The sequence below is a fragment of the Bombina bombina genome, chromosome 1, assembly GCF_027579735.1.
Source record: "Bombina bombina isolate aBomBom1 chromosome 1, aBomBom1.pri, whole genome shotgun sequence".
Lineage (NCBI taxonomy): Eukaryota > Metazoa > Chordata > Amphibia > Anura > Bombinatoridae > Bombina > Bombina bombina.
This window is the reverse complement of record NC_069499.1, coordinates 73,696,863-73,723,311: the sequence shown is the minus strand read 5'-3', so window position 1 is coordinate 73,723,311 and position 26,449 is coordinate 73,696,863. Positions and strand designations below refer to the sequence as shown.

The window sequence follows — 26,449 nt, the reverse complement described above, 5'->3', positions numbered from 1 at the left end:
TTTTTACCTGTAGGGAATTAGTCACAAGCCTTCCACAGTTGTTGCAGGGACCTGTCCTTTGCCTCCTCCTTTTTGGTCATTGATATACTCCTATTCCAGATCAACTACTGATATGTTTTAGCACTGGTTTGACTTTCTGCTGGTTTATTCCTGTAGACGAGTGCCTATGTACTGTTTTTTTATTTAATTTAGGCACTCTATTAGCCAGATAGGGTGTTTTATTATATTTTTTATATATATTTATAGATATAGCCTTGGGACGATTCATTTTTTAAGTTATTCCCCTTTAAATGTATTCTTGATATATTTTTAGCGCGCGTCGGGCTTTTTTGCCCTCACATTTTTTTCTTTATATTTTGCTCTTTTATTATGCGTGTTGGTTTTCGAGTCTGCTCACCTGTGGATAGCATACATAGGTCTCTTGGGATAGTGCCCGACAGCTTCTTCATAACTTGGATGCTGTAAGAGCCTTGAAGTCGTATGTAGATGCTACTAAGGATTTCAGACACACTTCTAATTTGTTTGTTTACTTTTCTGGTTCCAGGAAGGGACAGAAAGCTTCTGCCATCTCTTTGGCTTCTTGGTTGAAACTTTAGACTCGCAGGACTTACTTGGAGGTTGGACAGTCTCCGCCTAAACCGATTACTGCCCATTCAACCATATCAGTTTCTACTTCTTAGGCATTTAAGTGTGAGGCTTCTGTTGACCAAATTTTCTAGGCAACTTCTTGGTCTTCTTTGCATACTTTTACTAAATTCTACCACTTTGATATTTTTGCTTATTCTACGACAGCCTTTGGTGGGAAAGTCTTTCAGGCAGTTGTTTCAGGTTAACTTTGTTTGTGCCTGTCATTCATTTTAGTTGCCTGTTTTTTCTTTGGGTTCAATTTGGGTTGTGGATTTAGTTTCTCTGTGAAAAAAATATTAGACATGTGCACGGCTAAAAAATTCGGTTCGTTTTCGGTTCGGATCGATTCGGACTTTTCGAATTTCGTTTCGGATCGAATCGGATTCGGCAAAATTTGAATAAATTCGTTTCTAGTACACTAACACCCATTAGTACACTAAGTCACTAACACCCATAAACTACCTATGAACCACTAAACCGAGGCCCCCCCACATCGCAAACCCTATAATAACATTATTTAACCCCTAATCTGCCGATCGGATATCGCCGCAACCTACATTATAGCTATTAACCCCTAATCTGCTGTCCCTAACACCGCCGACCCCTACATTATAGTTATTAACCCCTAATCTGCCCCCCCAACGTCGCCGCAATCTAACTACAAGTATTAACCCCTAATCTGCCGACCCGATATCGCCGCCACCTACATTATAACTATTAACCCCTAATCTGCTGTCCCGAACACCGCCGACCCCTACATTATAGTTATTAACCCCTAATCTGCTTCCCCCAACGTCGCCGCAATCTAACTACAAGTATTAACCCCTAATCTGCCGACCCGATATCGCCGCCGCCTACATTATAGCTATTAACCCCTAATCTGCTGTCCCTAACACCGCCGACCCCTACATTATAGTTATTAACCCCTAATCTGCCCCCCCCCAACGTCGCCGCAATCTAACTACAAGTATTAACCCCTAATCTGCCGACCCGATATCGCCGCCGCCTACATTATAGCTATTAACCCCTAATCTGCCCCCCCCCCCAACGTCGCCGCAATCTAACTACAAGTATTAACCCCTAATCTGCCGACCCGATATCGCCGCCGCCTACATTATAGCTATTAACCCCTAATCTGGTGTCCCTAACACCGCCGACCCCTACATTATAGTTATTAACCCCTAATCTGCCTCCCCCCAACGTCGCCACAATCTAACTACAAGTATTAACCCCTAATCTGCCGACCGCAAATCGCCGCCACTATAATAAATGTATTAACCCCTAAACCGCCGCACTCCCGCCTCGCAAACACTATAATACATTTTATTAACCCCTAATCTGCCCTCCCTAACATCGCCGCCACCTACCTACAATTATTAACCCCTAATCTCCCGCCCCCAACGTCGCCGCTACTATAATAAGGTTATTAACCCCTAAACCTAAGTCTAACCCTAACACTAACACCCCCTAACTTAAATATAATTTAAATAAAACGAAATAAGTTTACTATAGTTAAATAAATGAATCCTATTTAAAACTAAAGACTTACCTGTAAAATAAACCCTAATATAGCTACAATATAACTAATAGTTACATTGTAGCTATTTTAGGATTTATTTTTATTTTACAGGCAACTTTGTATTTATTTTAACTAGGTACAATAGTTATTAAATAGTTAATAACTATTTAATAACTACCTAGCTAAAATAAATACAAATTTACCTGTAAAATAAATCCTAACCTAAGTTACAATTACACCTAACACTACACTATCATTAAATTAACTAAATAAATGACTCATATTTAAAACTAAATACTTACCTGTAAAATAAACCCTAAGATAGCTGCAATATAACTAATAGTTACATTGTAGCTATTTTAGCATTTATGTTTATTTTACAGGCAACTTTGTATTTATTTTAACTAGGTACAAAAGCTATTAAATAGTTATTGACTAATTAATAGCTACCTAGTTAAAATAATTACAAAATTACCTGTAAAATAAATCCTAACCTAAGTTACAATTAAACCTAACACTACACTGTCATTAAATAAATTAACTACAAGTACCTACAATTATCTACAATTAAATAAACTAAAGTACAAAAACCCCCCACTAAATTACAAAAATAAACAAACACTAAATTACAAAAAATAAAAAAATATTACAAGAATTTTAAACTAATTACACCTAATCTAAGCCCCCTAATAAAATAACAAAGCCCCCCAAAATAAAAAAAATGCCCTACCCTATACTAAATTACAAAAGTTAACAGCTCTATTACCTTACCAGCCCTGAACAGGGCCCTTTGCAGGGCATGCCCCAAAGAAAACAGCTCTTTTGCCTGTAAAAAAAAAACACAATCCCCCCCCCCACATTACAACCCACCACCCACATACCCCTACTCTAACCCAAACCCCCCTTAAATAAACCTAACACTACCCCCCTGAAGATCTCCCTACCTTGAGTCGTGTTCACCCAGCCGGGCCGAAGTCTTCATCCGATGGGGCAGAAGAGGACATCCAGACCGGCAGAAGTCTTCATCCAAGCGGGGCAAGAAGAGGTCTTCCATCCATCATACAAGTACCAAAATACAAACAAACACTAAATTACCAAAAATAATAAAATATTACAATAATTTTAAACTAATTACACCTAATCTAAGCCCCCGACTAGCTATTAATATAGCTTCAATATAACTAATAGTTACATTGTAGCTATTTTAGGATTTATTTTTATTTTACAGGCAACTTTGTATTTATTTTAACTAGGTACAATAGCTATTAAATAGTTAATAACTATTTAATAACTACCTAGCTAAAATAAATACAAATTTACCTGTAAAATAAATCATAACCTAAGTTACAATTACACCTAACACTACACTATCATTAAATTAACTAAATAAATGAATCCTATATAAAACTAAAGACTTACCTGTAAAATAAACCCTAATATAGCTGCAATATAACTAATAGTTACATTGTAGCTATTTTAGCATTTATATTTATTGTACAGGCAACTTTGTATTCATTTTAACTAGGTTCAATAGCTATTAAATAGATATTGACTATTTAATAGCTACCTAGTTAAAATAATTACAAAATTACCTGTAAAATAAATCCTAACCTAAGTTACAATTAAACCTAACACTACACTATCATTAAATAAATTAACTACAAGTACCTACAATTAAATACAATTAAAAAAACTAAACTAAAGTACAAAACCCCCCCACTAAATTACAAAAAATAAAAAAATATTACAAGAATTTTAAACTAATTACACCTAATCTAAGCCCCCTAATAAAATAACAAAGCCCCCCAAAATAAAAAAAATGCCCTACCCTATACTAAATTACAAAAGTTAACAGCTCTATTACCTTACCAGCCCTGAACAGGGCCCTTTGCGGGGCATGCCCCAAAGAAAACAGCTCTTTTGCCTGTAAAAAAAAAAACACAATCCCCCCCCCCACATTACAACCCACCACCCACATACCCCTACTCTAACCCAAACCCCCCTTAAATAAACCTAACACTACCCCCCTGAAGATCTCCCTACCTTGAGTCGTGTTCACCCAGCCGGGCCTAAGTCTTCATCCGATGGGGCAGAAGAGGACATCCAGACCGGCAGAAGTCTTCATCCAAGCGGGGCAAGAAGAGGTCTTCCATCCATCAGAAAAGTACAAAAAAACAAACAAACACTAAATTAGCAAAAATAATAAAATATTACAATAATTTTTAAGTAATTACACCTAATCTAAGCCCCCTACTAGCTATTAATATAGCTACAATATAACTAATAGTTACATTGTAGCTATTTTAGGATTTATATTTATTTTACAGGCAACTTTGTATTTATTTTAACTAGGTACAATAGCTATTAAATAGTTAATAACTATTTAATAACTACCTAGCTAAAATAAATACAAATTTACCTGTAAAATAAACCCTAACCTAAGTTACAATTACACCTAACACTACACTGTCATTAAATTAACTAAATAAATTAATCCTATATAAAACTAAATACTTACCTGTAAAATAAACCCTAATATAGCTACAATATAACTAATAGTTACATTGTAGCTATTTTAGCATTTATATTTATTTTACAGGCAACTTTGTATTTATTTTAACTAGGTACAATAGCTATTAAATAGATATTTACTGTTTAATAGCTACCTAGTTAAAATAATTACAAAATTACCTGTAAAATAAATCCTAACCTAAGTTACTATTAAACATAACACTACACTATCATTAAATAAATTAACTACAAGTACCTACAATTAAATACAATGAAATAAACTAAACTAAAGTACAAAAAAAAAAAACACTAAATTACAAAAAATAAAAAAATTACAAGAATTTTAAACTAATTACACCTAATCTAAGCCCCCTAATAAAATAACAAAGCCCCCCAAAATAAAAAAATGCCCTACCCTATACTAAATTACAAAAGTAATCAGCTCTATTACCTTACCAACCCTTAAAAGGGCCTTTTGCGGGGGCATGCCCCAAAGAAAACAGCTCTTTTGCCTGAAAAAAAAAACACAATACCCCCCCACATTACAACCCACCACCCACATACCCCTACTCTAACCCAAACCCCCCTTAAATAAACGTAACACTACCCCCCTGAAGATCTCTCTACCGTGTCTTCACCCAGCGGGCCGAAGTCTTCATCCGATCGGGCAGAAGAGGACATCCAGACCGGCAGAAGTCTTCATCCAAGCGGGGCACGAAGAGGTCTTCCATCCATCAGAAGTCTTGATCCAGGCGGCATCTTCTCTGTTCATCCATCGGGAGCGGAGCGGCAGCATCCTGAAGACATCCCACTCAGAGCATCCTCTTCTTTCTTGATCCGACGACTAGGTGACTGTACCTTTAAGTGACGTCATCCAAGATGGCGTCCCTTGAATTCCGATTGGCTGATAGGATTCTATCAGCCAATCGGAATTAAGGTAGGAAAAATCTGATTGGCTGATTCAATCAGCCAATCAGATTCAAGTTCAATCCGATTGGCTGATCCAATCAGCCAATCAGATTGAGCTCGCATTCTATTGGCTGATCGGAACAGCCAATAGAATGCGAGGTCAATCTTTGGGGCATGCCCCGCAAAGGGCCCTGTTCAGGGCTGGTAAGGTAATAGAGCTGTTAACTTTTGTAATTTAGTATAGGGTAGGGCATTTTTTTTTATTTTGGGGGGCTTTGTTATTTTATTAGGGGGCTTAGATTAGGTGTAATTAGTTTACACCTAATCTAATATTTTTTTATTTTTTGTAATTTAGTGGTTTTTTATTTTTTGTAATTTAGTGGGGGGGTTTTGTACTTTAGTTTATTTAATTGTAGATAATTGTAGGTACTTGTAGTTAATTTATTTAATGATAGTGTAGTGTTAGGTTTTATTGTAACTTAGGTTAGGATTTATTTTACAGGTAATTTTGTAATTATTTTAACTAGGTAGCTATTAATTAGTCAATAACTATTTAATAGCTATTGTACCTAGTTAAAATAAATACAAAGTTGCCTGTAAAATAAATATAAATGCTAAAATAGCTACAATGTAACTATTAGTTATATTGCAGCTATATTAGGGTTTATTTTACAGGTAAGTATTTAGTTTTAAATATGAGTCATTTATTTAATTAATTAAATGATAGTGTAGTGTTAGGTGTAATTGTAACTTAGGTTAGGATTTATTTTACAGGTAAATTTGTATTTATTTTAGCTAGGTAGTTATTAAATAGTTATTAACTATTTAATAACTATTGTACCTAGTTAAAATAAATACAAAGTTGCCTGTAAAATAAAAATAAATCCTAAAATAGCTACAATGTAACTATTAGTTATATTGCAGCTATCTTAGGGTTTATTTTACAGGTAAGTCTTTAGTTTTAAATAGGATTCATTTATTTAACTATAGTAAATTTATTTCGTTTTATTTAAATTATATTTAAGTTAGGGGGTGTTAGTGTTAGGGTTAGACTTAGGTTTAGGGGTTAATAACCTTATTATAGTAGCGGCGACGTTGGGGGCGGGAGATTAGGGGTTAATAATTGTAGGTAGGTGGTGGCGATGTTAGGGAGGGCAGATTAGGGGTTAATAAAATGTATTATAGTGTTTGCGAGGCGGGAGTGCGGCGGTTTAGGGGTTAATACATTTATTATAGTTGCGGCGATTTGCGGTCGGCAGATTAGGGGTTAATACTTGTAGTTAGATTGCGGCGACGTTGGGGGCAGATTAGGGGTTAATAACTATAATGTAGGGGTCGGCGGTGTTCGGGACAGCAGATTAGGGGTTAATAGCTATAATGTAGGCGGTGGCGATATCGGGTCGGCAGATTAGGGGTTAATACTTGTAGTTAGATTGCGGCGACGTTGGGGGGGGGCAGATTAGGGGTTAATAACTATAATGTAGGGGTCGGCGGTGTAAGGGACAGCAGATTAGGGGTTAATAGCTATAATGTAGGCGGCGGCGATATTCGGTCGGCAGATTAGGGGTTAATACTTGTAGTTAGATTGCGGCGACGTTGGGGGAGGCAGATTAGGGGTTAATAACTATAATGTAGGGGTCGGCGGTGTTAGGGACAGCAGATTAGGGGTTAATAGTTATAATGTAGGTGGCGGCGATATCGGGTCGGCAGATTAGGGGTTAATACTTGTAGTTAGATTGCGGCGACATTGGGGGGGGCAGATTAGGGGTTAATAACTATAATGTAGGGGTCGGCGGTGTTAGGGACAGCAGATTAGGGGTTAATAGTTATAATGTAGGTGGCAGCGATATTCGGTCGGCAGATTAGGGGTTAATAAAATAATGCAGGTGTCAGCGATAGCGGGGGGCGGCAGATTAGGGGTTAATAAGTGTTAGATTAGGGGTGTTTAGAGACTCGGGGTACATGTTAGGGTGTTAGGTGCAGACTTAGTGTTTCCCCATAGGAAACAATGGGGCTGCGGTGTTAGTTTTTTTTCAGCCGAAACTCCCATTGTTTCCTATGGGGAAATGCCGAATTTTACCGAGCTAATTCGGATTTATTCGGAGATACGGCAGCTATTTCGGATTCATTCGGTAGATTCGGAAGTATTTTAATTCGGAAATCCGAATCGATCCGAATCTCCGAATTTACCGAATTTCCGAATTAATCCGAAACGAACCGCACATGTCTAAAAAATATGTTCTTTTTATCATGTTCTTATTTCTCATTACTTGTGGATTCCACAGCTTGGGTATTAGTTCCCGGGAGTAGTGGATCATGGACTCTCACCTCCTGTATGAAAGAAGAAAACATAATTCATGCTTACCGGATAAATTCATTTATTTCATGGTGGCGAGAGTCCACAAAACCCCACCCAATTTTTTTGCTGTTGGGTTCTTTTTGCGCACTTCTTTTTTCCCCTGCTCTTATTATTTTACTCTTATTTATTTTCCTACCGCTTTTGCTTGGCTATATGTCAGACTAGTTTACTAGTGAGGTGGGAGCGGTTTTATAGAGCTCCTGGGGTTTGGGAATCTTTGCCTCCTTCTAGTGACAAGAGTAATTCCCAAGAGTAATGGATCCTGGAATCTCACCACGATCCATGGGGGCAGAGCTAGCATATGAGCAAAAGGATGTGTTGCTCTGAACTTATTCCAACATCAGCTAATAAAGCGCTATTATAACCTAAAATTGGCTTGACCCAAAGCAAAAGGAGTAGGACGTGCAGGGGATTATTGCAGCCTATGTGTACGCCTTCATTTGGAAACTGTTTAGATCAGACATTGGGCCTGTGCTCCCCACCTGTGATCACTGCCTATGAGAACCTCAAATAATTGTTGCTTTTCTTTTGTGAGATGTGACTACGTTGGTGCTTGAAATTGCTGTAGCATTAACTGATAATCAGATGGCTGGTTGGGGACCTATATATTTTCTTTTCATTTTCAACAATGCAACACAATTGTTGGGAGGACAGTCTATAAAGGCCTAGCACTTGCAGCTTAAGCACACACCATCCCATTTTCACCACCATATCCTATTTTGTTGGTGATGGTTTATTTTTGCGCACATCTTTTTCCCTGCTCCTATTATTTTGCTCTTATTTCTTCTCCTACTTCTTAACTTGGTTATGTCAAACTAGTTAGCCAGTAAGGTGGGAGTGGTTATATATTGGTTTTGGAGTCTTTGCCTCCTTCTAGTAGCGGGAAGAGTAATTCCCAGGAGTAATGGTTCGTGGACTCTCACCATTATGAAAGAAATTAATTAATCAGGTAAACACAAATTATGTTTTTGCTATGAGTTCACACAAGCTTATATAGACAATGGTTCCATGATCAGGCAACTGCAGTGTAACAACAAAGGGATTACTGTACTTGATTCTATTTTTGATTACAATGATTGTAGTATGCTTAAAGTGAAGGTGAATTTTGATGAATTAGTGTCCGGTTTTTAATAATCCTATTAAAAACAAGGGCACTTTAATTAATCAAAATTGACATTTCACTTCTTTTCTTCAAAAACTTACCATTGATTCCTGGCAGCCGCTCCAGCGATTCCCCAGGCCGTAGGAAGCCTCTGCAGACGTCAGAAATGACGAACCCGGCTTCCTCCAATCACGGCTTCCCCCCCCCCGGGGGAATCTTGGCCTGATGCAACGCCGTGATTAGAGAAAGCCGGATTCGTCATTTTGGACCCGCGAAGACGGCTTGCGACGGGCGGAGAAAGTGCTGGAGCGGCTGCCAGGATTAAAAGGTACGTTTTTGAAGAAAAGAAGTGAAATGTCAATTTTGATTAATTAAAGTGCCCTTGTTTTTAATAGGTTTATTAAAAACCGGGCACTAATTCATCAAAATTGACCTTCACTTTAAAGGGACGTAAAACCCACAGTTTTTTCTCCAACATAGGTGTGTCCGGTCCACGGCGTCATCCTTACTTGTGGGATATTCTCTTCCCCAACAGGAAATGGCAAAGAGCCCAGCAAAGCTGGTCACATGATCCCTCCTAGGCTCCGCCTACCCCAGTCATTCTCTTTGCCGTTGTACAGGCAACATCTCCACGGAGATGGCTTAGAGTTTTTTAGTGTTTAACTGTAGTTTTTATTATTCAATCAAGAGTTTGTTATTTTGAAATAGTGCTGGTATGTACTATTTACTCAGAAACAGAAAAGAGATGAAGATTTCTGTTTGTATGAGGAAAATGATTTTAGCAACCGTAACTAAAATCCATGGCTGTTCCACACAGGACTGTTGAGAGCAATTAACTTCAGTTGGGGGAACAGTGTGCAGTCTCTTACTGCTTGAGGTATGACACATTCTAACAAGACGATGTAATGCTGGAAGCTGTCATTTTCCCTATGGGATCCGGTAAGCCATGTTTATTTCGATCGTAAATAAGGGCTTCACAAGGGCTTATTAAGACTGTAGACTTTTTCTGGGCTAAATCGATTCATTATTAACACATATTTAGCCTTGAGGAATCATTTTATCTGGGTATTTTGATATAATAATATCGGCAGGCACTGTATTAGACACCTTATTCCTTAGGGGCTTTCCCAAAGCTTAAGCAGAGCCTCATTTTCGCGCCGGTGTGGCGCACTTGTTTTTGAGAGGCATGGCATGCAGTCGCATGTGAGAGGAGCTCTGGTACTTAGAAAAGACTTTCTGAAGGCGTCATTTGGTATCGTATTCCCCTTTGGGCTTGGTTGGGTCTCAGCAAAGCAGATACCAGGGACTGTAAAGGGGTTAAAGTTTATAACGGCTCCGGTTCCGTTATTTTAAGGGTTAAAGCTTCCAAATTTGGTGTGCAATACTTTTAAGGCTTTAAGACACTGTGGTGAAAATTTGGTGAATTTTGAACAATTCCTTCATGTTTTTTCGCAATTGCAGTAATAAAGTGTGTTCAGTTTAAAATTTAAAGTGACAGTAACGGTTTTATTTTAAAACGTTTTTGTACTTTGTTATCAAGTTTATGCCGGTTTAACATGTCTGAACTACCAGATAGACTGTGTTCTGAATGTGGGGAAGCCAGAATTCCTATTCATTTAAATAAATGTGATTTATGTGATAATGACAATGATGCCCAAGATGATTCCTCAAGTGAGGGGAGTAAGCATGGTACTGCATCATTCCCTCCTTCGTCTACACGAGTCTTGCCCACTCAGGAGGCCCCTAGTACATCTAGCGCGCCAATACTCCTTACTATGCAACAATTAACGGCTGTAATGGATAATTCTGTCAAAAACATTTTAGCCAAAATGAACCCTTGTCAGCGTAAGCGTGGCTGCTCTGTTTTAGATACTGAAGAGCATGACGACGCTGATATTAATATCTCTGAAGGGCCCCTAACCCAGTCTGATGGGGCCAGGGAGGTTTTGTCTGAGGGAGAAATTACTGATTCAGGGAACATTTCTCAACAGGCTGAACCTGATGTGATTGCATTTAAATTTAAGTTGGAACATCTCCGCATTCTGCTTAAGGAGGTATTATCCACTCTGGATGATTGTGAAAAGTTGGTCATCCCAGAGAAACTATGTAAAATGGACAAGTTCCTAGAGGTGCCGGGGCTCCCAGAAGCTTTTCCTATACCCAAGCGGGTGGCGGACATTGTTAATAAAGAATGGGAAAGGCCCGGTATTCCTTTCGTCCCTCCCCCCATATTTAAAAAATTGTTTCCTATGGTCGACCCCAGAAAGGACTTATGGCAGACAGTCCCCAAGGTCGAGGGAGCGGTTTCCAATTTAAACAAACGCACCACTATACCCATAGAGGATAGTTGTGCTTTCAAAGATCCTATGGATAAAAAATTAGAAGGTTTGCTTAAAAAGATGTTTGTTCAGCAGGGTTACCTTCTACAACCAATTTCATGCATTGTCCCTGTCGCTACAGCCGCATGTTTCTGGTTCGATGAGCTGATAAAGGCGCTCGATAGTGATTCTCCTCCTTATGAGGAGATTATGGACAGAATCAATGCTCTCAAATTGGCTAATTCTTTCACCCTAGACGCCACTTTGCAATTGGCTAGGTTAGCGGCTAAGAATTCTGGGTTTGCTATTGTGGCGCGCAGAGCGCTTTGGTTGAAATCTTGGTCGGCTGATGCGTCTTCCAAGAACAAGCTACTAAACATTCCTTTCAAGGGGAAAACGCTGTTTGGCCCTGACTTGAAAGAGATTATCTCTGATATCACTGGGGGTAAGGGCCACGCCCTTCCTCAGGATCGGCCTTTCAAGGCAAAAAATAGACCTAATTTTCGTCCCTTTCGTAAAAACGGACCAGCCCAAAGTGCTACGTCCTCTAAGCAAGAGGGTAATACTTCTCAAGCCAAGCCAGCTTGGAGACCAATGCAAGGCTGGAACAAGGGAAAGCAGGCCAAGAAACCTGCCACTGCTACCAAGACAGCATGAAATGTTGGCCCCCGATCCGGGACCGGATCTGGTGGGGGGCAGACTCCCTCTCTTCGCTCAGGCTTGGGCAAGAGATGTTCTGGATCCTTGGGCGCTAGAAATAGTCTCCCAAGGTTATCTTCTGGAATTCAAGGGACTTCCCCCAAGGGGGAGGTTCCACAGGTCTCAGTTGTCTTCAGACCACATAAAAAGACAGGCGTTCTTACATTGTGTAGAAGACCTGTTAAAAATGGGAGTGATTCATCCTGTTCCATTAAGAGAACAAGGGATGGGGTTCTACTCCAATCTGTTCATAGTTCCCAAAAAAGAGGGAACGTTCAGACCAATCTTAGATCTCAAGATCTTAAACAAGTTTCTCAAGGTTCCATCGTTCAAGATGGAAACCATTCGAACTATTCTTCCTTCCATCCAGGAAGGTCAATTCATGACCACGGTGGATTTAAAGGATGCGTATCTACATATTCCTATCCACAAGGAACATCATCGGTTCCTAAGGTTCGCATTCCTGGACAAACATTACCAGTTCGTAGCGCTTCCTTTCGGATTAGCCACTGCTCCAAGGATTTTCACAAAGGTACTAGGGTCCCTTCTAGCTGTGCTAAGACCAAGGGGCGTCGCGGTAGTACCTTACTTGGACGACATTCTGATTCAAGCGTCGTCCCTTCCTCAAGCAAAGGCTCACACGGACATCGTCCTGGCCTTTCTCAGATCTCACGGATGGAAAGTGAACGTGGAAAAGAGTTCGCTATCCCCGTCAACAAGGGTTCCCTTCTTGGGAACAATTATAGACTCCTTAGAAATGAGGATTTTTCTAACAGAGGCCAGAAAAACAAAACTTCTAGACTCTTGTCGGATACTTCATTCCGTTCCTCTTCCTTCCATAGCTCAGTGCATGGAAGTGATCGGGTTGATGGTAGCGGCAATGGACATAGTTCCTTTTGCGCGCATTCATCTAAGACCATTACAACTGTGCATGCTCAGTCAGTGGAATGGGGACTATACAGACTTGTCTCCGGAGATACAAGTAAATCAGAGGACCAGAGACTCACTCCGTTGGTGGCTGTCCCTGGACAACCTGTCACAAGGGATGACATTCCGCAGACCAGAGTGGGTCATTGTCACGACCGACGCCAGTCTGATGGGCTGGGGCGCGGTCTGGGGATCCCTGAAAGCTCAGGGTCTTTGGTCTCGGGAAGAATCTCTTCTACCGATAAATATTCTGGAACTGAGAGCGATATTCAATGCTCTCAAGGCTTGGCCTCAGCTAGCGAGGTCCAAGTTCATACGGTTTTAATCAGACAACATGACAACTGTTGCGTACATCAACCATCAGGGGGGAACAAGGAGTTCCCTAGCGATGGAAGAAGTGACCAAAATCATTCTATGGGCGGAGTCTCACTCCTGCCACCTGTCTGCTATCCACATCCCAGGAGTGGAAAATTGGGAAGCGGATTTTCTGAGTCGTCAGACATTGCATCCGGGGGAGTGGGAACTCCATCCGGAAATCTTTGCCCAAGTCACTCAGCTGTGGGGCATTCCAGACATGGATCTGATGGCCTCTCGTCAGAACTTCAAAGTTCCTTGCTACGGGTCCAGATCCAGGGATTCCAAGGCGGCTCTAGTGGATGCACTAGTAGCACCTTGGACCTTCAAACTAGCTTATGTGTTCCCGCCATTTCCTCTCATCCCCAGGCTGGTAGCCAGGATCAATCAGGAGAGGGCGTCGGTGATCTTGATAGCTCCTGCGTGGCCACGCAGGACTTGGTATGCAGATCTGGTGAATATGTCATCGGCTCCACCTTGGAAGCTACCTTTGAGACGAGACCTTCTTGTTCAGGGTCCGTTCGAACATCCGAATCTGGTTTCACTCCAGCTGACTGCTTGGAGATTGAACGCTTGATTTTATCGAAGCGAGGATTCTCAGATTCTGTTATCGATACTCTTGTTCAGGCCAGAAAGCCTGTAACTAGAAAGATTTACCACAAAATTTGGAAAAAATATATCTGTTGGTGTGAATCTAAAGGATTCCCTTGGGACAAGGTTAAGATTCCTAGGATTCTATCCTTCCTTCAAGAAGGATTGGAAAAAGGATTATCTGCAAGTTCCCTGAAGGGACAGATTTCTGCCTTGTCGGTGTTACTTCACAAAAAGCTGGCAGCTGTGCCAGATGTTCAAGCTTTTGTTCAGGCTCTGGTTAGAATCAAGCCTGTTTACAAACCTTTGACTCCTCCTTGGAGTCTCAATTTAGTTCTTTCAGTTCTTCAGGGGGTTCCGTTTGAACCCTTGCATTCCGTTGATATTAAATTATTATCTTGGAAAGTTTTGTTTTTAGTTGCAATTTCTTCTGCCAGAAGAGTTTCAGAATTATCTGCTCTGCAGTGTTCTCCTCCTTATCTGGTGTTCCATGCAGATAAGGTGGTTTTACGTACTAAACCTGGTTTTCTTCCTAAAGTTGTTTCTAACAAAAACATTAACCAGGAGATTATCGTACCTTCTCTGTGTCCGAAACCAGTTTCAAAGAAGGAACGTTTGTTGCACAATTTGGATGTTGTTCGCGCTCTAAAATTCTATTTAGATGCTACAAAGGATTTTAGACAAACATCTTCCTTGTTTGTTGTTTATTCCGGTAAAAGGAGAGGTCAAAAAGCAACTTCTACCTCTCTCTCTTTTTGGATTAAAAGCATCATCAGATTGGCTTACGAGACTGCCGGACGGCAGCCTCCCGAAAGAATCACAGCTCATTCCACTAGGGCTGTGGCTTCCACATGGGCCTTCAAGAACGAGGCTTCTGTTGATCAGATATGTAGGGCAGCGACTTGGTCTTCACTGCACACTTTTACCAAATTTTACAAGTTTGATACTTTTGCTTCTTCTGAGGCTATTTTTGGGAGAAAGGTTTTGCAAGCCGTGGTGCCTTCCATTTAGGTGACCTGATTTGCTCCCTCCCTTCATCCGTGTCCTAAAGCTTTGGTATTGGTTCCCACAAGTAAGGATGACGCCGTGGACCGGACACACCTATGTTGGAGAAAACAGAATTTATGTTTACCTGATAAATTACTTTCTCCACCGGTGTGTCCGGCCCACGGCCCGCCCTGGTTTTTTAATCAGGTCTGATAATTTATTTTCTTTAACTACAGTCACCACGGTACCATATGGTTTCTCCTATGCAAATATTCCTCCTTAACGTCGGTCGAATGACTGGGGTAGGCGGAGCCTAGGAGGGATCATGTGACCAGCTTTGCTGGGCTCTTTGCCATTTCCTGTTGGGGAAGAGAATATCCCACAAGTAAGGATGACGCCGTGGACCGGACACACCGTTGGAGAAAGTAATTTATCAGGTAAACATAAATTCTGTTTTTATTTTATGATTCAGATAGAGCTTACAGTTTTAAACAACTTTCCAGTTCTTAAATTATCATATATGCATCTTTATCTTGGTATCCTTTATTGAAGGAGCAGAAATGTGCTACTGGGAAACCAATGATAATACCCCATATATATGCACCCTTCAATCACAGGTTAGCTCAGAGAAGGGCATTGCTGCTCTTGAGCCTACCTAGGTATGCTTTTCAACAAATGATCCAAGAAAACAAAAATAATTAGATAATAGAAATACACTTGAAATTTGTATAAAAGTGAATGCTCTGGCCCATATTTATCAAGCTCCGTACGGAGCTTGAAGGGCCGTGTTTCTGGCGAGTCTTCTAAAGACCGCTGCTCCATAACCCTGTCCGCCTGCTCTGAGCAACGATTGGGTTGATTGACACCTCCCTGCTGGCTGCCAATTGGCCGCGAGTCAGCAGGGGGCCGCGTTGCACCAGCAGCTCTTGTGAGCTGCTGGTGCAATGTTAAATGCGGAAAGCGTATTGCTCTCCGCATTTAGCGAGGTCTTGCGGACCTGATCCACACTGTCGGATCAGGTCCGCAAGACCTTTGATAAATAGGGGCCAATGTCTGAACCATGAAAGAAAAATGTTGAGCTTCATGTTCCTTTAACTATTTGAAAATCATTTTTTTTTAAATATGGTTATTTTATTAAATGTGCTAAAAATGCTTTTCCATCTCTTTTTAGTAGGTTTTATTTATTGCCTTAAATTTTAAGTTATCATAGGAGCAGAGCTGTCTGTTCTGTTAGTAACAGTGTTTATTCCTATGTATTATTTATTATACTAATTTTGGCTCTGTGGATAATCCATATAAAGAATGATAAAAAAGACCTTTTTTTATAAAATCATGTGCAACCCACATTGTATTTATGGGTAATAATGTTGGTGGTAGAAACCAGTTGGATCTTTACACTTAAAGGGACATTAAAAAGTGTGAGATTGTAATATAAATTTTTAAATTGTGTGTAGTAAAACTGCTTTGCAATATACTTTCATTATTTATTTTGTTCCCTTTTCCTGTATTTTAACTGTGAAAATTGTTGTTTCCATCTAAAGGGGAGGAGAGTCCATGGCTTCATTCATTACTGTTTCGTCACAGGAGGACGGCAGAGAAGTGCTGAAGATTGGAGTAGTCTCTTATGGAGGGTAGTACTCTTCGCATTGGGACTAGAGTTTTAAGTAGTCCTGTCAGCCTCTCAGTGAGAGCCTGGTCGAAAGTTAGAGTCCGGAGATGCAGGGAGAGTCTTTCTGCAAAACCATCCCGACTCACATTAACAGCTCCACAAGCAATCAGCATTGACGATTTTCGCTGCCTGCTTTCTACACTCAAGTCCATGTCAGAAGCGAGGCTACTAACCTGTCACACTTGAAGGGCCGTGTTCTTGTTCCACAGCGTAAATTCTGGTAAGATCGTTTCATTTTTTTATTACATAATGATAACACGGAAGACAGGGTCACAGTGTGACGCCTCTTATCTTTAAAGAATCAAGGGTTAATATTCCTGGAAAGGGGATTATTGAACAGGGGGGGTTTATACATGATATTGTTTATTGTGTCATTGCTGCGTTATGTGCGAGATGAGGCTCTGGCAATGTGTGGAACTTTCAGATGACTTACGGCAGTATTGCGCGGCCCTTTTATGGCGCATTTTCTCCTTATGCAGGAGCGGTCCTTCCAGGCATTCCATGTGACCGGGTGTGGCTATCTCCCTCTGTTGATCAGTGACGCAGGAGACAAAATGGTTTCTGTAGTCCGGGTCATAGGAGGTGGTGAGTGCCCCGGCCATTGGAGGTTATAAAGTTGCCTATTTATTAAGTTAATCTAGTCCATAATAACAGCGCAAGCTATGGAGGACTCTGACGCGTTAGAGGGTTCTCCCTCTTTAACAAGGTCTCATTTCTGTGTTTATTGTGAGGAGGTTCTGGTAAAACAGCCTGCTCAACTATGTTCCACATGCCTTTAAAAAGTTAGCACATCTAAAAGTAAAAGGATGTCTAGTACTACTGAGCCGTCCACCTCTGAGGGTTCCCCGTCCCATGAGGTGCGTTCCCTGCATTCATCTCCAATTGCACATGCAGCGCTCCAGGGTCCAACCATTACTCCTGTGGGAGAGATTCGTTGGCCGTCAGATTTTGTGGATCAGTATCGAAAGTGATCCATGCCTTACCACGTTCTGCTAAGCGCAAGCGTAGGACGTATCATGGGGGCCCGGCCCAGGGGTTGTCTATGCCTATAGAAATATCTGAGCCATCATACGATGACTAGGCCCCCTCTGACTCTTCGGGGGAGGCCCCTTCTGGGTCAGAGTCCATGTCATCTAAACCTCCGGCTGTGGAGGAGCCTGACTTTAGGTTTAGGATAGAGAATTTGCGCTTTTTGCTGAAGCAAGTGCTTGCTACTCTGGAATTTCCGGAACCAAAGCTTCCGGAGGAACCTGCGATTCTTAAGTTTGATATGGTATATGAGGACAGGGTGGCGTCTCAGGCCTTCCGGTTCCTGTTAAGATGGCTAATTTTATTAAGAATGAATGGGAGCGATTAGATTCTTCCTTTTTCTCTTCTTCTTCCTTTAAGAAACTTTTCCCGTTCCGGACTCTCAGTTTGAGCTGTGGGGAACTGTCCCTAAGGTGGATGGTGCTATCTCCATGCTCGCGAAGCGGACAACTATTCCCCTCGAGGATAGTTCGTCGTTTAAAGAGCCCATGGATAAAAAGTTGGAAAACACGTTTTTCAGCTGGCGGCGTCCGTAGCCGCGGTTTCCGGAGATGCAACATATTGGTGTCAATCCCTGTGTAAAATGGTAGAGGGGGAGACTTCTATTGACAAGATACAGGTTAAGATTAAAGTGCTGAAGGTTGCCAATTCTTTCATCTGTGATGCCAATATGCAAATTATTCGCTTGAACGCTAAGGTGTCAGGTTTTTCTGTTTTAGCTCACAGGGCTCTGTGGCTAAATTCTTGGTCTGCGGACATGACCTCTAAATCGAGGTTGCTGTCCCTGCCTTTTCAAGGAAAGATTCTAAAGGATCTACTTTTCTTCCCTTTCGTGCGGACAAGGTCCAGCGCCAGCAGCCGGCTCATTCTTGGAACAAGTCTAAACAGAGCAAGAAGCCCGCCTGAGACAAAATCAGCATGAAAGTGCGGCCCCAACCGGTCTCCAGACCAAGTAGGGAGCAGATTATCTCTCTTCTCAGAAGCCTGGTTACAGGACGTTCAGGACCCTTGGATTCTGTAGATTGTCACCCAGGGTTACAGGATAGGGTTCAGATCCCATCCGCCCAAGGGCAGATTCCTCCTGTCAAACCTTTCTTCAAGACCAGAAAAGAGAGAGGCCTTTCTAGAGTGTGTGAGGGATCTCTCCTCTCTCTGAGTTATCGTGCCAGTACCCTGAGCAGAAACGGGTCTAGGGTACTATTCAAATCTTTTTGTGGTTCCAAAGAAGGAGGGCACGTTACACCCGATTCTGGACCTAAAGTGTTTAGAAAAGTTTCTGAGTGTTCCTTCGTTCAAAATGGAAACGATCAGATCTATTCTGCCTCTAGTTCAAGAGGGACAGTTCATGACAACTATAGACTTAAAGACACTTACCTTTATGTGCCAATTCACAGGGACCACTTTAAGTTCCTAAGATTTGCGTTTCTGGACTAACACTTCCAGTTTGTGGACCTCCCCTTTGGTCTGGTGACAGCCCCGAGAGTCTTCACGAAGGTTCTGGGAGCGCTACTTGCAGTGGCCAGAGCCAGAGGCATTGCTGTGGTGCCCTATCTGGACGACATCCTAGTCCAGGCGCCGATGCTCAGTCTCGCAGAGGATCATTCGAGGGCTCTTCTTCTTTTGCTCCAATCTCACGGTTGGAAGGTCAACTCAGGAAAGAGTTCCCTGGCTCCCAGCAACAGGGTGGAGTTCCTGGGCACAATAATAAACTCTGTCCATGAAAATATTTCTCATAAACCATCGACACAGGAAGATTGCATCCTTTTGACTTGCCCTTCAGTCCTCCCCAAGCCCGTCGGTGGGTCAGTGTATGGAGGTGATCGGACTCATGGTTTCCAGCATAGACATCATTCCATTCGCCAGATTCCATCTCAGACCTCTTCAATTGTGCATGTTGAGACAGTGGAACGGCGATCATTCAGATCTATCACAGCAGATATCCATGGATGCTCAGACTCGGATCTCCCTCTCTTGGTGGATCCGTCCGGAGCAACTGTCCATAGGCACATCCTTCTTGAGACTGTCCTGGGAGATTGTGACCACGGGCGCGAGTCTGGCAGGATGGGGAGCTGTTTCGGGGTGCCAGGATGGCACAAGTAAAATGGACCCGGGAAGAGTCTCTCCTTCCGATAAATATTCTGGAACTCCGAGCAATCTACAATGCTCTGAAGGTATGGCCTTCTTTGGTATCGTTCAGCTTCATCAGATTCCAGACCGACAACATTACCTCATTGACAACATTACCTGGAGTCCCACAGCTGCTTGCTCTCAGCGATTCACATTCCAGGTGTGGACAACTGGGAAGCAGATTTATCCACCCCGAAGGTACAATTACTAGCTGTCAGTTAGAGGAACTGAACCAACAAGAATGATACTATATAAGCACTCAATTTAGACCTTTTGATAAAGCCGGAAACCCGGCGAAACATGTCAAGGGAGGAGATCGAGCTGATGGGAGCTCATTTATTTTAGAACTTGTTAGCAGTAATCTATGGGATTAAATTAATCACCAGGGCACTAGTGGGAACAATTGTTGCACTATTAGGCAACCTGGCTCTAACAAGTATATGTAGCGTGTGACTGACTAACGCTCTTTACATAAGAAGCTAGGGGCACACAAGCCATACTGAATCCGATGTGCATAGAAGGTTAATGTGACTGGCGGCTATGAGCCATATTGCTTACGGAACCACCTTTCTTGATTTTGATTAATATTATTAATTTGCAAAGATCATTAGTTTAATATGCTCACAATAATCTAATATAAGTGGATAATTCAGTTGTATTGACATAATAATATGTACCAATGTTGTTATATATAGAGAGCTAGCACTCTTACTATCGAGTGTTTGGTTACAAATAGTTATTAATTGTTAACACATTGTTACTATATGAGCGATAATTATAAACAACCGTTTTTTCCTAAGAACTGATTTACTGTGTAATCTGTGAGATTTCTAAGATACCAATGGAGATTTAACTCTCTAACTCCTTTTTTATACTATGGCATCTAGTAAGCAAGTGGATGTTACGTGATTTATTAGAGTATATCTATTATTAATTGGAGTGTACTGGTAACCAGCAATATTATCCAGAGTTACTACATAATAATATTTCTCTACAATGGTTAAAAGGGTATAGATGCATAACCTAACCCTCTACCAAAGTGAAATAACATAACCCATATTATTGTAGTATATTATTTAATATTAGCATTTAGCTTAAGACCTGTATATCCACAATCTATTGACCCCATAGAATCTGCATAACTATTTATTTAAACTGGATAAGTGGAATCCAAAATAACAGACTATATGGTGATGCGAACTCAGGTATTAAACCTGTAAACTGTTATTAAAAGTGCACCAACATTTACCGTTTCTTTACATTTATTAACACTCTCATTACAAGTATCATTAATGGTATAAACTGGGATTAATTTTAACTCTGGGTCCCATTTTCAGACTCATTCATATCAGTATTTGTTTATCTTATAATCACTATTTTAATACTAGTCTATGAGGTTTTGTATCACTTCCTAATGTAGTTGCCTATGTTCTTTAACTGATACCTATATTAGTTACCCTGTGAATTCCCGAATATAACCGGTTTCCTAGCCGGATATTTTACCTGCTAGCATTTTAGTTTTAATCACTAACCCCATTGTTTTAACTATGTTCTAATAAAGTTTTACGTTTTAATTTGCGTGACATTTTTTCTAATCTCCAATGTACTCTAGGGTCTAAATTTAGTGCTTATATAGTATCTTTCTTGTTGGTTCAGTTCCTCTAACTGACAGCTAATAATTGTTGTTTCTTTGATACTTAGCACCTATACCACACATTATATACTGTATTATTTGGCCAATATGACCTTACTTAAACGGTAATAGACCCCTTAATCTCGACCGAGTGGTGCCATCATTCTATATTTCTCCTACATTGGTGTGTCCGGTCCACGGCTTCATCCTTACTTGTGGGAATATTCTCTTCCCCAACAGGAAATGGCAAAGAGAGCACAGCAAAAGCTGCCCATATAGCTCCCCCTCTGGCTCCGCCCCCCAGTCATTCTCTTTGCCGCTCTGAACAAGTAGCATCTCCACGGGGATGGTAAAGAGTATGTGGTGTTAGTTGTAGTTTTTTATTTCTTCTATCAAGAGTTTGTTATTTTAAAATAGTGCCGGTTTGTACTATTTATTCTACAACAGAAAGTGATGAAGAGTTCTGTTTAAAGAGGAGTATGATTTTAGCAGCAGTAACTAAAATCCATTGCTGTTCCCACGCAGGACTGTTGAAACCAGAGAACTTCAGTTGGGGGGAACAGTTTGCAGACTTTTCTGCTCAAGGTATGACTAGTCCCTTTTCTAACAAGACATAGTAATGCTAGAAGACTGTCATTTTCCCTTATGGGATCGGTAAGCCATTTTTCTTAGACTCATAACAGAATGAAGGCTTATTAATGGGCTATATACTGGTTGACACTATTGTGGGCTAAATCGATTGATTTATACAATATTTATATGATCATCATCAGTTCCTAAGGTTCGCCTTTCTGGACAAACATTACCAGTTCGTGGCTCTTCCGTTAGGTTTAGCCACTGCTCCCAGAATTTTCACAAAGGTGCTAGGGTCCCTTCTAGCGGTTCTAAGACCGAGGGGCATTGCAGTGGCACCTTACCTAGACGACATCCTAATCCAAGCGTCGTCCCTTTCCAGATCAAGGGCTCATACAGACATTGTATTAGCTTTTCTCAGGTCTCACGGGTGGAAGGTGAACGTGGAAAAGAGTTCCCTGTCCCCGTCTACAAGGGTTCCCTTTCTGGGAACAATAATAGATTCTGTAGAAATGAAGATTTTTCTGACAGAGGTCAGAAAATTAAAGCTTCTAAATGCTTGTCAAGTTCTTCAATCTATTCCTCAGCCTTCCATAGCTCAGTGCATGGAAGTAATAGGTCTAATGGTTGCAGCAATGGACGTGGTTCCTTTTGCTCGAATTCATCTAAGACCATTGCAACTGTGCATGCTCAAACAGTGGAATGGGTAACCAGAGACTCACTCCGTTGGTGGTTGACTCAAGATCACCTGTCTCAGGGAATGAGTTTCCGCAGACCAGAGTGGGTCATTGTCACGACCGACGCCAGTCTTTTAGGCTGGGGCGCGGTCTGGGACTCCCTGAGAGCTCAGGGTCTATGGTCCCGGGAAGAGTCTCTTCTCCCGATAAACATTCTGGAACTGAGAGCGATATTCAATGCGCTCCGGGCTTGGCCTCAACTAGCGAAGGCCGGATTCATAAGATTTCAGTCGGGCAACATGACGACTGTAGCTTACATCAATCATTAGGGGGGAACAAAGAGTTCCTTGGCGATGAGAGAGGTATCCAAGATCATCAAATGGGCGGAGGATCACTCCTGCCATCTATCTGCAATTCACATCCCAGGAGTAGACAACTGGGAGGCGGATTATTTGAGTCATCAGACTTTCCATCCGGGGGAGTGGGAACTCCACCCGGAGGTCTTTACCCAGTTAACTCAATTATGGGGCATTCCAGACATGGATCTGATGGCGTCTCGTCAGAACTTCAAGGTTCCTCGCTACGGGTCCAGATCCAGGGATCCCAAGACGACACTAGTGGATGCATTGGTGGCGCCTTGGTCGTTTAACCTAGCTTATGTGTTTCCACCGTTTCCTCTCCTTCCCAGGCTCGTAGCCAGGATCAAACAGGAGAAGGCCTCAGTGATTCTGATAGCTCCTGCGTGGCCACGCAGGACTTGGTATGCAGACCTGGTGAATATGTCATCGGCTCCACCATGGAAGCTACCTTTGAGACAGGATCTTCTAGTACAAGGTCCATTTGAACATCCAAATCTAGTTTCTCTGCAACTGACTGATTGGAAATTGAACGCTTGATTTTATCTAAGCGTGGGTTTTCAGATTCAGTTATAGATACTCTGGTCCAAGCCAGAAAACCTGTGACTAGGAAAATTTACCATAAAATATGGAAAAAATATATCTGTTGGTGTGAATCTAAGGGATTCTCTTGGAGTAAAATTAAAATTCCTAGGATTCTCTCCTTTCTCCAAGAGGGTTTGGATAAAGGGTTGTCAGCGAGTTCTCTAAAAGGACAGATATCTGCTCTGTCTATTTTGTTACACAAACGTCTGGCAGCAGTGCCAGATGTACAAGCATTTGTACAGGCCTTAGTCAGAATCAAGCCTGTTTACAGACCCATGACTCCTCCATGGAGTCTAAATTTAGTTCTTTCAGTTCTTCAAGGGGTTCCGTTTGAACCTTTACATTCCATAGATATTAAGTTACTATCTTGGAAAGTTCTGTTTTTGGTTGCTATTTCTTCTAGAAGAGTTTCTGAATTGTCTGCTTTGCAGTGTGATTCACCCTATCTGGTATTCCATGCAGATAAGGTTGTTTTGCGTACCAAACCTGGTTTTCTTCCAAAAGTGGTTTCCAACAGGAATATTAACCAGGAAATAATTGTTCCTTCTCTGTGTCCGAATCCAGTTTCGAAGAAGGAACGTTTGTTACACAATTTAGATGTGGTCCGTGCTTTAAAATTCTATTTAGAAGCAACAAAGGATTTTAGACAGACTTCATCTTTGTTTGTTGTTTATTCTGGTAAGAGGAGAGGACAGAAAGCTACTGCTACCTCTTTCTTTTTGGCTGAAAAGCATCATCCGATTGGCTTATGAGACTGCCGGACGGCAGCCTCCTGAACGAATTACAGCTCACACTACTAGAGCTGTGGCTTCCACATGGGCCTTCAAGAACGAGGCTTCTGTTGATCAGATATGTAAGGCAGCGACTTGGTCTTCTCTGCACATTTTTGCCAAATTTTACAAATTCGATACTTATGCTTCTTCGGAGGCTATTTTTGGGAGAAAGGTTTTGCAAGCCGTGGTGCCTTCCGTTTAGGTAACCTGACTTGTTCCCTCCCTTCATCCGTGTCCTAAAGCTTTGGTATTGGTTCCCACAAGTAAGGATGAAGCCGTGGACCGGACACACCAATGTAAGAGAAAACAGAATTTATGCTTACCTGATAAATTTCTTTCTCCTACGGTGTGTCCGGTCCACGGCCCGCCCTGGCTTTTTAGTCAGGTTCCAAATTTTTTCTTTCTATACACTACAGTCACCACGGCACCCTATGGTTTCTCCTTTTTCTCCTAACCGTCTGTTTTTCTCTCCATAAGGTGAAGGTATCCAGGACTCTTTCTTTTCTCCAAGAGGGTTTGGAGAAGGGTCTTGCCGCCATTTCCTTAAAGGGACAGATTTCCACATTATCAGTCTTGTTGCATAGGAGACTCGCTGAGCTCCCTGATATACAATCTTTTGTTCAAGCTTTGTCTAGAATCAGGCCTCTTTAGACAGTCTGCTCCTCCATGGAGCTTAAATTTGGTCCTTAAGGTATTGCAGAGGGTTCCGTTTGAGCCTATGCACTCCATTGACATTAAGATTCTGTCCTAGAAGGTTCTTTTCCTGTTGGCCATTGCATCAGCACGCAGAGTATCTGAACTGGCTGCCTTGCAATGTGAGCATCCTTATCTGGTGTTTCATGCGGATAAGGCTGTGCTTTGCACTGGTTTGGGGCTTCTTCCCAAGGTGGTGACTAACCGTAACATCAATCAGCAAATAGTTGTTCCATCTTTATGTCCTAACCCTTTTTCTTCTAGGGAGAGGTTACTTCATAACCTGGATGTGGTTTGTGCCTTAAAGTTCTATCTTCACGCTACAAAGGATTTCAGACAGTCTACATCTCTTTTTCTGGTGTATTTAGGGAAGCGCAAGAGGCAGAAAGCCTCTTCTACTTCTTAGTCCTTTTGGTTGAGGAGCTTGATTCGCTTGGCCTATGAGACATCGGGACATAAGCCTCCTCAGAGGATCATAGCTCATTCAACTAGGGCTGTGGCTTCGTCTTGGGCCTTCAAGCATGAACCTTCTATGGAGCAAATTTGTAAGGCGGCTACCTGGTCCTCCTTACACACTTTTACAAAGTTTTACAAATTTTATGTTTTTGCTTCTGCAAAAGCTGATTTTGAGATAAAGGTTTTGCAGGCTGTGGTGCCCTCTGATTAGGGGCCGCCTTTTACCCTCCTGGTTTCATTCAGTGTCCTCTAGAGCTTGGGTATATGTTCCCAATAGTAATGAGTGAAGCCATGGACTCTCCTCCCCTTTAGATGGAAAACATAAATAATGCTTACCTGATAATTTCATTTCCATCGAGGGGAGGAGAGCCATGGCTTCCGCCCGTATCTCCGATGGGCAGACCTAAATTTAATTCATCTTCTGGCACCATTTATACCCTGATGTTTCTCCTACTGTTCCTTGTTCCCTCGGCAGAATGACTGGGGGATGAGGGAAGTGGGGGAGGTATTTAAGCCTTTGGCTGGGGTGTCTTTGCCTTCTTCTGGTGGCCAGGTTCTTAATTCCCAACAGTAATGAATGAAGCTGTGGACTCTCCTCCCCTCGATGGAAATTAAATTATCAGGTAAGCATAATTTATGTTTTTTCTCTATTAAACTGAGCATTGGCGCCACCATGTTTGAACCTAAGTTTTCCCCTTGTTTCTACTGAGGACCATTAGGTACATATATAAAGCAAGCAATAAAAGAGAGTGAGCAAATAAGGCTGTGTGGAGACCCTGTTAGATAGTTACTTTAAGAATCCTACATTTTACACAACCTTGTTTGCACAATCAGTTTTATTGCCTGTGTTATATCTGTCCCTAACTGTCCTCAACAGAAAAATAAATTAAGGGGAAAACCTAGGCTAAAACATGCGGCACCCATTACTTAAAGGTATGGTAAACTTTATAGGTTTTAAAATCAGGTCAGGAGTCT

General features: G+C 41.6%; 1 protein-coding gene across 1 annotated transcript in view; it reads left to right on the top strand.

Moving 5' to 3' along the window:
- WDR25 (WD repeat domain 25) overlaps positions 1-26,449 on the top strand; it is a 689,023-nt gene that overhangs the window by 358,296 nt on the left and 304,278 nt on the right. The window lies entirely within an intron of this gene.